The 9,756-nt window shown below is 39.1% G+C and overlaps 1 pseudogene; it reads left to right on the top strand.

Annotated features, from left to right (window-relative positions):
* The first annotated feature begins 3,824 nt into the window (after positions 1–3,824).
* LOC102428384 lies at positions 3,825–9,156 on the top strand (annotated as a pseudogene).
* The last annotated feature ends 600 nt before the right edge of the window (positions 9,157–9,756 follow it).

The raw sequence follows: 9,756 nt of genomic DNA, 5'->3' as shown, positions 1-9,756 counted from the left end.
GTTAGTTATCAAGAAAAAAAAATTGAAAACTGTGAACAATTTCCAAGGTTTGAAATTGTACCATACTTGCAAAGCTAACAAATTAGCCTCTATTGTTTCATGGGTGCTGGCATACTACAAAATGCATCAAGAAATATCATTTGAGCCCAGCCGATGTGGCTCAGTAGTTGAGCATCAACCCATGAACCAGGAGGTCATGGTTCGATTCTCAGTCAGGGCACATGCCCGGGTTGTGGGCTGGATCCCCAGTAGGAGGCAGGCAGGAGGCAGCCAATAAATGATTCTCTCTCATCATTGATATTTCTATCTCTTTCCGTCTCCCTTCCTCTCTGAAATCAGTAAAAATGTATTTAAAAAGAGAAATATAATGTGAATAAAGAGATCAATAAATGATAGATATGTGGCCCTGAGCGGTTTGGCTCAGTGGATAGAGCATTGGCCTATAGACTGAAGGGTCCTGGGTTCGATTCCGGTCAAGGGCATGTACCTTGGTTGTGGGCACATCCCTAGTTGGGGGTATGCAGGAGGCGGCTGATCAATGTTTCTCTCTCATCGATGTTTCTGGCTCTCTATCCCTCTCCCTTCCTCTCTGTAAAAAATCAATAAAATATAAAAAAATGATAGATATGTGATAAAGCAAGTATATTAAAAATGTTAATGGTGTAATCTTGGTGGACACATAGTTCACAGTAAAATTCTTCCATGTTTGTTGTATGTTTAAAAATTTTAAAATAAAAAGTTGGAGGAGATGAGACTTAAAAACATCAATGACAGCGTATGAACTTTATTTGGATCATAATTAGATATATAAACTGTAAAATAAAAATTATGATATACTAGGAGAAATTCGAATACTGACTAGTTCCTTGTTAATTGTTTTCAGGCATGTGTAGGCGATGCTGTCAGTCCCCAGGGCCCACAGTCCCTGCCCTTCCCACTTCAGTGCATGTTACCCAGAATTCAGTTGCCAGCACCTGTGTATCTTTGCCTGAGGGCTTTCTCTGCTGAAATCCCCTTTGCCTACTCATGTGGCTGCCTGCAAGTGCTGAGGAGTTCATGCTTGCTGCAGGAGCCTTCTGCCAACGTCTAACTTATAACCTTTCCTTTTCTGTCTCAATTCCCCCACCCTCACCCCCTCTCAAATAGACTATTTGCACTCAAGTCTTAGTTTTAGTATCAGATTCTGGAGGAACCCAAAGTGTGACATTGGGATACTGACATTTTAGTTATGTTTTTAAAAATACAATTTTTAGAAATACACATTGAAATATTCACAGATAAAGTTATACTGTCTAGGATTTGCTTTAAAATAATCAAGGGAGAATAGATGGATAAAAAATTGACAGAATGATAATTGTTAAAGTTCAGTGATGGACATGGGTGTTCATTCACACATCTGTCCATGTTGTGGATGTTCAAAATTGTACTGAAAATGATCTGTAAAGGCTAATGAAGAGGAAAGATCTGTTAGGCCTGGACAGGAACTCTAGCCTGAGCTCTGTTCCTCAGGCCAAGCAGACTTGCCTGAGAAAGGCATTGGTTCAAAACTTGACCAGGGAACCTGCACATGAATAGCCACAGTAACCTTATTTGTAATAGCCCCAGACTAGAAACAACCAGAATGTCCTTCAATAGGTGAACAGTTAAACAAGCCATGGAATATCCTTACTTTGGAATACTATCCAACAATGAAAAAGAGCTAATTAGTGGTATACATAATAGCCTGGAAGGACCTGAAGGGCAATATGCCGTGTGTGTGTGTGTGTGTGTGTGTGTGTGTGTGTGTGTGTGGTGGGGAGGGGGGCAGTCTTAAAAGATCATACATTATTTTATTTACATAACATCTTGAAAAGACAAAAATATAGAGACGGAGATAGATTAATGGTTGTGAGGGGTTAGGGACAGAAGGAAGTAGGTGTAACCATAAGAGGGCAGCATGACAAAAATCTTTGTGGGAATGGACCATTTTTGTATCTGGATTATAGTGGTGGTTACATGAAACCACACATTTGCACAGACCTGTACACAAAAATACACACCCATACACAAATGAGTACATATAAAAATGGTGGAATCTGAATCTGAAATAAGGTCTATGGATGTTACCAATATCAATTTGTTTTGAATTTGAGCTATTGTTACGTAAAATGTATCTAGGAGGGGAAACAAGGTGAAAGGTACAAGGTACAAGGGGAAACTAGGTGAAAGGTGTTTGCAACTTCCTGGGTATCTATAATTATTGCAAAAAAAAAGTTTTCTAAAAAGTAAACAAATGGAAATAATTTTTTTAAAGGCATCCCGATTCCAATGGTAGCGAGGGTAGAAGCCCTAGCAGTTGACAATGTTGACAATGCAACATTGCAAGCTCCATTCCTCTAGAAGAGGAAAGGGTAGTCTTCACTGGAAAGCCCAGCAGCCTAATATTTACAGGCCACGCAGACTGTAAACCTGATTATAAAGCCCTCTTGGAGATTGGATAAGGTGCCCAACGTTTTAACACATTCCTTTTTTTTATTAATTAAACTAGGCAATGTGGGCTCTGTTGTTTGCAGCTTTGAAAGCTGGCTGATTTTTATTCTGATAGTCTCAATTGGATATCTTCAATTTCTGAGGGATTTTGAGGAGTGATAAACAACTCTAAAACATATCTCTGCACACTGAAGCCACTAAGAAATCGATATCAGGATAGCCCTAGACAGTAATAAATAGATATGCAATACTCCTCAAGAATGTCTTGCTATGAGCCTGATTATAGCTGCCTTGTCACCTCTAGAAGCCGAGAGAACTGAAGCCTGTGCTAGCTTGCAATTCTTGATGGCCCTCACCTTCTGACTTTTTTGTTCTCCTGAAATCCCTGAAAAAAACACACACAAAAACCAAAAACAAAACAAAACAAAAAAAAACGAACTCTGGTGTGGACTTCTGTGTCCAGGACATAGATTTTTCTTCTATACCTCACTAATGGTATAGAGTACTGCTCTCCCTCACAGCTTCTAGGAGAGGGCCGGAGAGGGCCATATGGGTTCTTAGATGGTAGGAAAACTGCCTGGAAAACCCTCTGCTATTATGTACAGCTTCAGTAAGGGCTCTGAAAAGGAGGGTGTTGAAAAGGGCTTCACAATACCCTATATTATAAGATCAGGAATGGATAAGAGGACAAGCAAATGACCAGAGAAGAAAGCACGAGAAAAAAATGAAACATCTAGTTCGGGGGTGGGGGGGAAGAAGAAGACATATAGAAATTATCTTTTCTTTTTTTTAAATATATTTTATTGATTTTTTACAGAGAGGAAGAGAGAGGGATAGAGAGTTAGAAACATCGATGAGAGAGCCTCCTGCACATCTCCTACTGGGGGTGTGCCCACAACCAACGTACATGCCCTTGACCGGAATCGAACCTGGGACCTTTCAGTCTGCAGGCTGACGCTCTATCCACTGAGCCAAACCGGTTTCGGCTATAGAAATTATCTTAACCTAAGTGAAAGAAGAATGAGGAAGAGAACCAGAGCAGGATCTCTAAGGACCCCATAGTCAATATTTCCCCTATTACCCTTGTGACTGCTTGGTACTAAATGTATATGGGGGTTGGGATCCTTGTTGGTATTGGGACTTGTACCCAATTCACTCACGTTATAACATGAAGAAATTAATTTACAAGGTTTACAAAAGCAGAACCACACAAACAACTTGATATGAATGGAATTTTTCTTTGCTCCCAAACAGAAACGGCCAGTTTTATTCTACATCTATCTTGACACTAGTTTTACATCTGTGAGTAAAATGTAGCTGAATAAGCGCTTTCTAAAATTTTACACAATTGCACAATGAGCCTTCCCAAAATGAATATGATAGAGAGGATCATCAGAGGTATGCACGCAATGACTTGTATAACAATTATTTCTTCTTTGTTATTGTTCCTTCTGTATCTTCTAAAATTCCAACATTACATTTTAGATTTTTGATGAAAAAAATGCAAAGCAAAGCAAAACAAAACAAAAACAGGGAAGTTGGGATAGCTCTGGGTGTGCCACCATTAATTATTATTATTATTATCATTGCCTACTTTTCTTTGGTGCTTTCCAGTTTAGAAGGTACTTTAATATCCTTTGTTTCCCATTAGTACTTTGGTTTGCCATAACAACACTGAGAAAGAAGTAGGGACTCAAATTATTACCAAAAAGTTTAAAATTAAAAAGATGATACACAAAGGAGTTAATTGTCTTGCTCAAGGTCACAGAGCAAGTAACAAGATCCCTTATCTCTCACATCAGGAAACAGATTATTAAACCTTCTGCCGCCCTAATGCTAACAGGTTAAATGAGAGAAAAGAGAGCCCTGGGGAATTTCCTCTAATCACCCCACATTAGCTGAATGTCACAGATTGCATTCCAGTTCCTCTCAAATCCCACTGCACTTGCCATCTGTAAAATTCACCCGAGCTCTTCCTCCTGTTTTGACTTGTCTTTCTTTTAAGAGTTTCATAAATGAATGGGAGAATGATGTGTGTGCGTGTGTGCATGTGTGTGCGCGCGCTCCCTAGTTATATAGCTCAGGTATTAGAAACAGAAACCTAGACTTCAGTCTCACAAAATTTAACACAGTACAATGCTTACAAATAATCTATTTGAATGTATTAGATTAGGTAATAGTCAGCATGGAAAATACACATGTGGCCCTAAGAAGATAGACCAGGTACTTTTGTACCTATTGAGTCCAACACCATCATTTTAATCATTCTTTTGCCAAGACATTTAATTCCCTTGAGCTTCTTGTTGCACATGCTGAACTCAATCACATCCCCAGATCAACCTACCTTACTTTGGTTAGACTAGAGACTAGATTACAAACAACAGAAAGATGAACATACATTTGCTTAAATAACAAAGGGTATTTGGGCTAACATATTCAAAGGTAAAACTGGCTTCAGATGGGGCTGGGGCTTGATCTTGCAGCTAAAATGATATGAGCAAGACCAAGCTTCTTTTTTATTCTGCCTCCCTCAGTCTCAGTCCAGGCACTGCTCCATTGCCTTCTGGTTTTCAGTAGTGCTATTGAGAATTCTGATGCCATTCTTGTTCCCAGTCCTTGGTATGTGACCTATTTTTCCTCATTAAAAGCCTTAGCATTCTAAAATTTCAAAATAATGTTTCTTCATTCATATCCAGCAGGAAAATGCAAATATGTGTCCCTGAATTCAGAGTGAAAGTACTAGGTGACAGGCCCACCATTGAACCAATCACTCTGGCCAGATAAATTGGAAAAACTGATGGGCTTAAACTCAGTTCTGTGCTCCCATCTTGAAGCTTGAATGGAATCAATTTCTCTAGGATCACATGGATCCCAAGTGGAGATTAGTAGCTATTGAAAAGAGGGAAATAGATACTATAGAAATAATTAACACATGTTCTCTACTTTCTTTCATCTTGGCTGGTCGGTGTTAGTAGAATAAAGGAAACAATCATTTGTAATGCACAAATGAAAAATTGTGGTCTCCAAAGTCTGCAGAATTCTAATTCCATTAATTATTCTCCCCCCTCCTATTTCACTCTCTATTAAATGCTTTTCCTCATTTTATTAACTTGATCGAGTATCTTCACATATAAACAAATAAAACTCACTCAAACCAATGCCACTTAACTATTAATTCCCAACTAAAACTCAAATCTGATGAACAGGTTCTTTCTAACACCCTCTTAGTAAAACACCCCTCTGTTCCTCACGGTGTTCTTGCAAAAAGTAACAAAACCAACTTGTTCAACTAAAGGTGTATTCCTGGTGGTTTTTGGCTGAAGAGTGTTAGCATTCCTTGCTGTATCCATTTCAGTATTCACTGAAATTCATTGAAGTAGCCTTCATTTCTCTTCTGAATTACTGTGACTCAGATCTGATCCTGTCACTTCCATGCCCCCATATTCCTAGGAATAAAGTTTAAATATTTTACCCTGGCCTATGACACTGACCTTACAATCACACCTTCTATCTTCTTAATCACCACCTCCCCAACTCCAGCTGTATGCACCAGCCTGCATGCATTTCCTTGCAGCTCTTCTAAAGCATTTTTCTAAACTCTGGCATGCCCTTTGGACTTCCTCTGATGCCTAGAAATCTTCTTCATCTAGCTAATTTTTATTTGTGCTTGAAGACTTGGCTTGAGCATTTCTACCTCTGAGAAGACTTCTTGTATATCTCCAGGAGTCATCAGTTTGTGTTTATTTCTTTCATAGCATGTATTACTGTACTGTACTTACTTGTCTATTTTCTCTATAAGGCTACTAACTTCTTAAGGTCCACAACCTTGTTTTATTTATCCTGATAACTTCCTGGCAGTGGATCATACCCAGGGTTCTTCTCCTGCAATGTTTGAAAATGAAAATGAGGAGTGGGCTAGGTTGCTCAGGGACTGAGAACTGCTTTGTGGATTTGTTAAAGATAACAACTGTTTGACAATATACTAGACAGTCCTGTATTATCCCCCTCAAAATGCCAATAGTATCTCCATTAAGAAACACCAGAGGTTCTCAATTGGTGTTCATTTACTTAAGAAGTGAACAAATGAACATAAATAAATAAATAAATAAATAAATAAATAAATATAAACATGAGAGAATAAATTGGTGAATAAATGACGAGGGAGAAAAGCAGCGTGTATTTGGAAAAGAAAGTATTCTCAAAGGGGAAGCCTCAATTGGGAAATTCATGTTCTGACAAGTTAAAATTTTCATTGTCCCTTTCCCCTGGGTGTTGTAAGTGCAAGGTATAACCTGAGTTAAAAAAATTAAAGTGAAAAGATTCAAATAAAGATATCTAGGGTGGGATATAAAACCAAGCTATGGAGATGTGAAAAGGGAGACATTTCTATAAGGCTTCTCAGACTTGTGCCTATGACATTTACCTCGCCTTTTTCAAGACAAGTCCTCTTAATTCTGATTTGAACTTCATATTCAACCATTTAACCTAAAGCCTATTACTTGCAGTTTATTGTTGCTGCAAATTAAAATCCATAGGGAACAGATATGCACTGTGGTTTTATTTGTCAATGCAAGTAATGTGTGAGTCACTTCCTCCCTTCAGGGGAAACTTAGCTGGGTAAAATTTCTCTGAGGCTCAGCTCTTCCTGGAATAACTTTGTCATTAAAGACAGAGGCACTGAATCAAAAGCTAATTGAATCAAAACGGTGGTAATTTAATCTGAAATTCTACACCCATTTAGTGCCTAAATAATTGGTACCAAGTGTCTTTTATGCAAGGATGCCAACTCTTCTGGGTCCCAGTACAGTCATTTCTAGTTTTGAAGGCAGTGTTTTAAACTTCCTCAACGTGTTCATATACCCAATGACATAAAGAAGATTTCAGTGTAATACCAACCCATAAATATCAGCTGGTGATCATGATCTAACCTGTACTTCAACAATTAAGAGGCACCCTTAAAATGTTTTTAAAAATTTAGAACATTTTTCATTCACACTTTCATGGAAATATTTTTCTAAACTTCTAATTTCACTGGAGCAAATAGCAGTAAAGTCTTTTCACAAGGATGACCATGAAAGACATCTGTTCATCTTTAATAATTACAGACCCAGCATATTCCTAACTCTCAATGTTCTATTTCTTCATTTGCTGTGTAAAAGGAGGGGAGAAACCCTTCCTTTTCTTATGATTCTTTCGAGACCTATCAAATTGGTAAACTACTCCATGCTGATCTATCAATGGGAGCTAATGGCTAGCAGAGTACTAAAATAGCCTTTAGAGCAGCGGTTCTCAACCTGTGGGTCGCCAACCTGTGGGTCGCGACCCCTTTGGGGGTCGAACGACCCTTTCACAGGGGTCGCCTAAGACCATCAGAAAACACATATATAATTACATATTGTTTTTGTGATTCATCACTATGCTTTAATTATGTTCAATTTGTAACAATGAAAATACATCCTGCATATCAAATATTTACATGACGATTCATAACAGTAGCAAAATTACAGTTATGAAGTAGCAACGAAAATAATTTTATGGTTGGGGGTCACCACAACATGAGGAACTGTATTAAAGGGTCACGGCATTAGGAAGGTTGAGGACCACTGCTTTAGAGATTCACTAAATTCACTAGTAAATTCAATGGTGGGAATTATTTTAGGCACTCACAGTAGTTCAAGAGAGAGAAATTTGGGAATAGACTGGATCTGAAGCAAGCAAAGCCTAGAGTTATTCAATTTATATTAATGAAGTAAAAGATGATTCCATACAGAGATCATCAGCTCCTCAGATTTTACTTTGCAGGAAGCTGCCATCTTTACTTTTAAACAAAGCTAATTAGGTGTAGCTGAATGGATGTAAGAATTACACTAAACTTCATGTGGCATATCTATTGGGCACATTATATATGCAGGCCCTCTGATAGCTACTGCACAGAATTTAAAAACTCAATTTATCATCCATTATGGGGAATAAGATAGAGCAGCAATTTTCAGCATTTTTCATCTCATGGCACACATAAACTAATTACTAAAATTCTGTGGCACACCCACACAAAGTATTTTTGCCAATCTGACAAAAAAATAGGTATAATTTTGATTCATTCATACCGGACAACTATTGTTGTGTTGGCTGTTGTCATTTTTTATTTGGCAATCTAAGGGAAAGTAGGTCAGTGGCCCTGACTAAACAGTCAGATATTGCATGTTTTAAAAATTCTTGCAGCAGGAGAAGTGGGAGTTGGTGTTTGGGGAGGGGGGCGGTGGCCTCCCGCGAAGCTGCGATGCGGGCGGGAGCGCGTCAGTGACGTGAACTCGCTGGAACAGGAAAAAGATCTCAAGGCTTTGGAGAGGAGACTTACTGAATATATTCTTTGTTTGCAACCTGCCACTGACTGGACGCTGGAGAATGCTTCTTATAGTGGTATCTGTCTGTACAGCTACTGGTGCCTGGAACTGGTTAATAGATCCCGCGACACAAAGGGTGTCCTTCCTCACGTCCTTATGGAGTCACCCATTTCCCACCAGTAGTTGCATCACTCTAATAGGCTTGTTCTTTGCTAGAATACACAAGAGAGACGTTGCTCCATCCATTATAGCCGCGCGATGTCGAACTATGTTAGCAAAGTACAGCATGTCCTGTGATGACACAGGAAAACTGATGCTGAAACCGAGGCCTCATGCGCAGTGAGAATCTGCAGTCACTGTAGCGGGACCTAACGCAGCCTTTCTTCAGGGAAGTGGCGCAGCAGAAGCCAGCAGGATTCCCTGTGCAGTTGGATGTGGATGGTCAGAGCAACAGCCGCCAAGACGTGAGCAATATTTACCCAGTTAGCTTGGCGGTGGCGACTCACATTAACAGCGCTGGTACCACGGGCTATTTGCGTATCAGTATTAGTGTCACTTTAGGACTTCAGATCCTGCAGAGATTGTTGCAGATGAAGTATGTGTGTATGTTAGTAAGTTAAACACAGGAACAGAAACTCATCCAGCTTTTATCATGTATTTTTGCAAACTACTGTAAATAGCAAATCAATGCCAGTGTCAAAGAGGAAAGCGTTATGCGGACTTGGTTCTCCTGCACCAGTTCTTCAGGAACATGAGCTTGCCATCTCCAGGGCTCTTCAAAACCTACTGTTAAGTGTAGTGGTGCCTTTCGTTCTTACACTCCTCTCTTTTGATCATAATGCAGGAATCTATCGGGTTGGGCTCGGACTGAGGAAAATATCTTCATTATGTTGTAAGAAATCATAGATGTTTGGAGAAACAATTTTTGTTAAACCCGAGAAGT

The sequence above is a fragment of the Myotis lucifugus genome, unplaced genomic scaffold, assembly GCF_000147115.1.
Source record: "Myotis lucifugus unplaced genomic scaffold, Myoluc2.0 scaffold_71, whole genome shotgun sequence".
Classification (NCBI taxonomy): domain Eukaryota; kingdom Metazoa; phylum Chordata; class Mammalia; order Chiroptera; family Vespertilionidae; genus Myotis; species Myotis lucifugus.
Note: the sequence above shows the minus strand (reverse complement) of the source record. Positions and strands in the feature narration are given on the sequence as shown.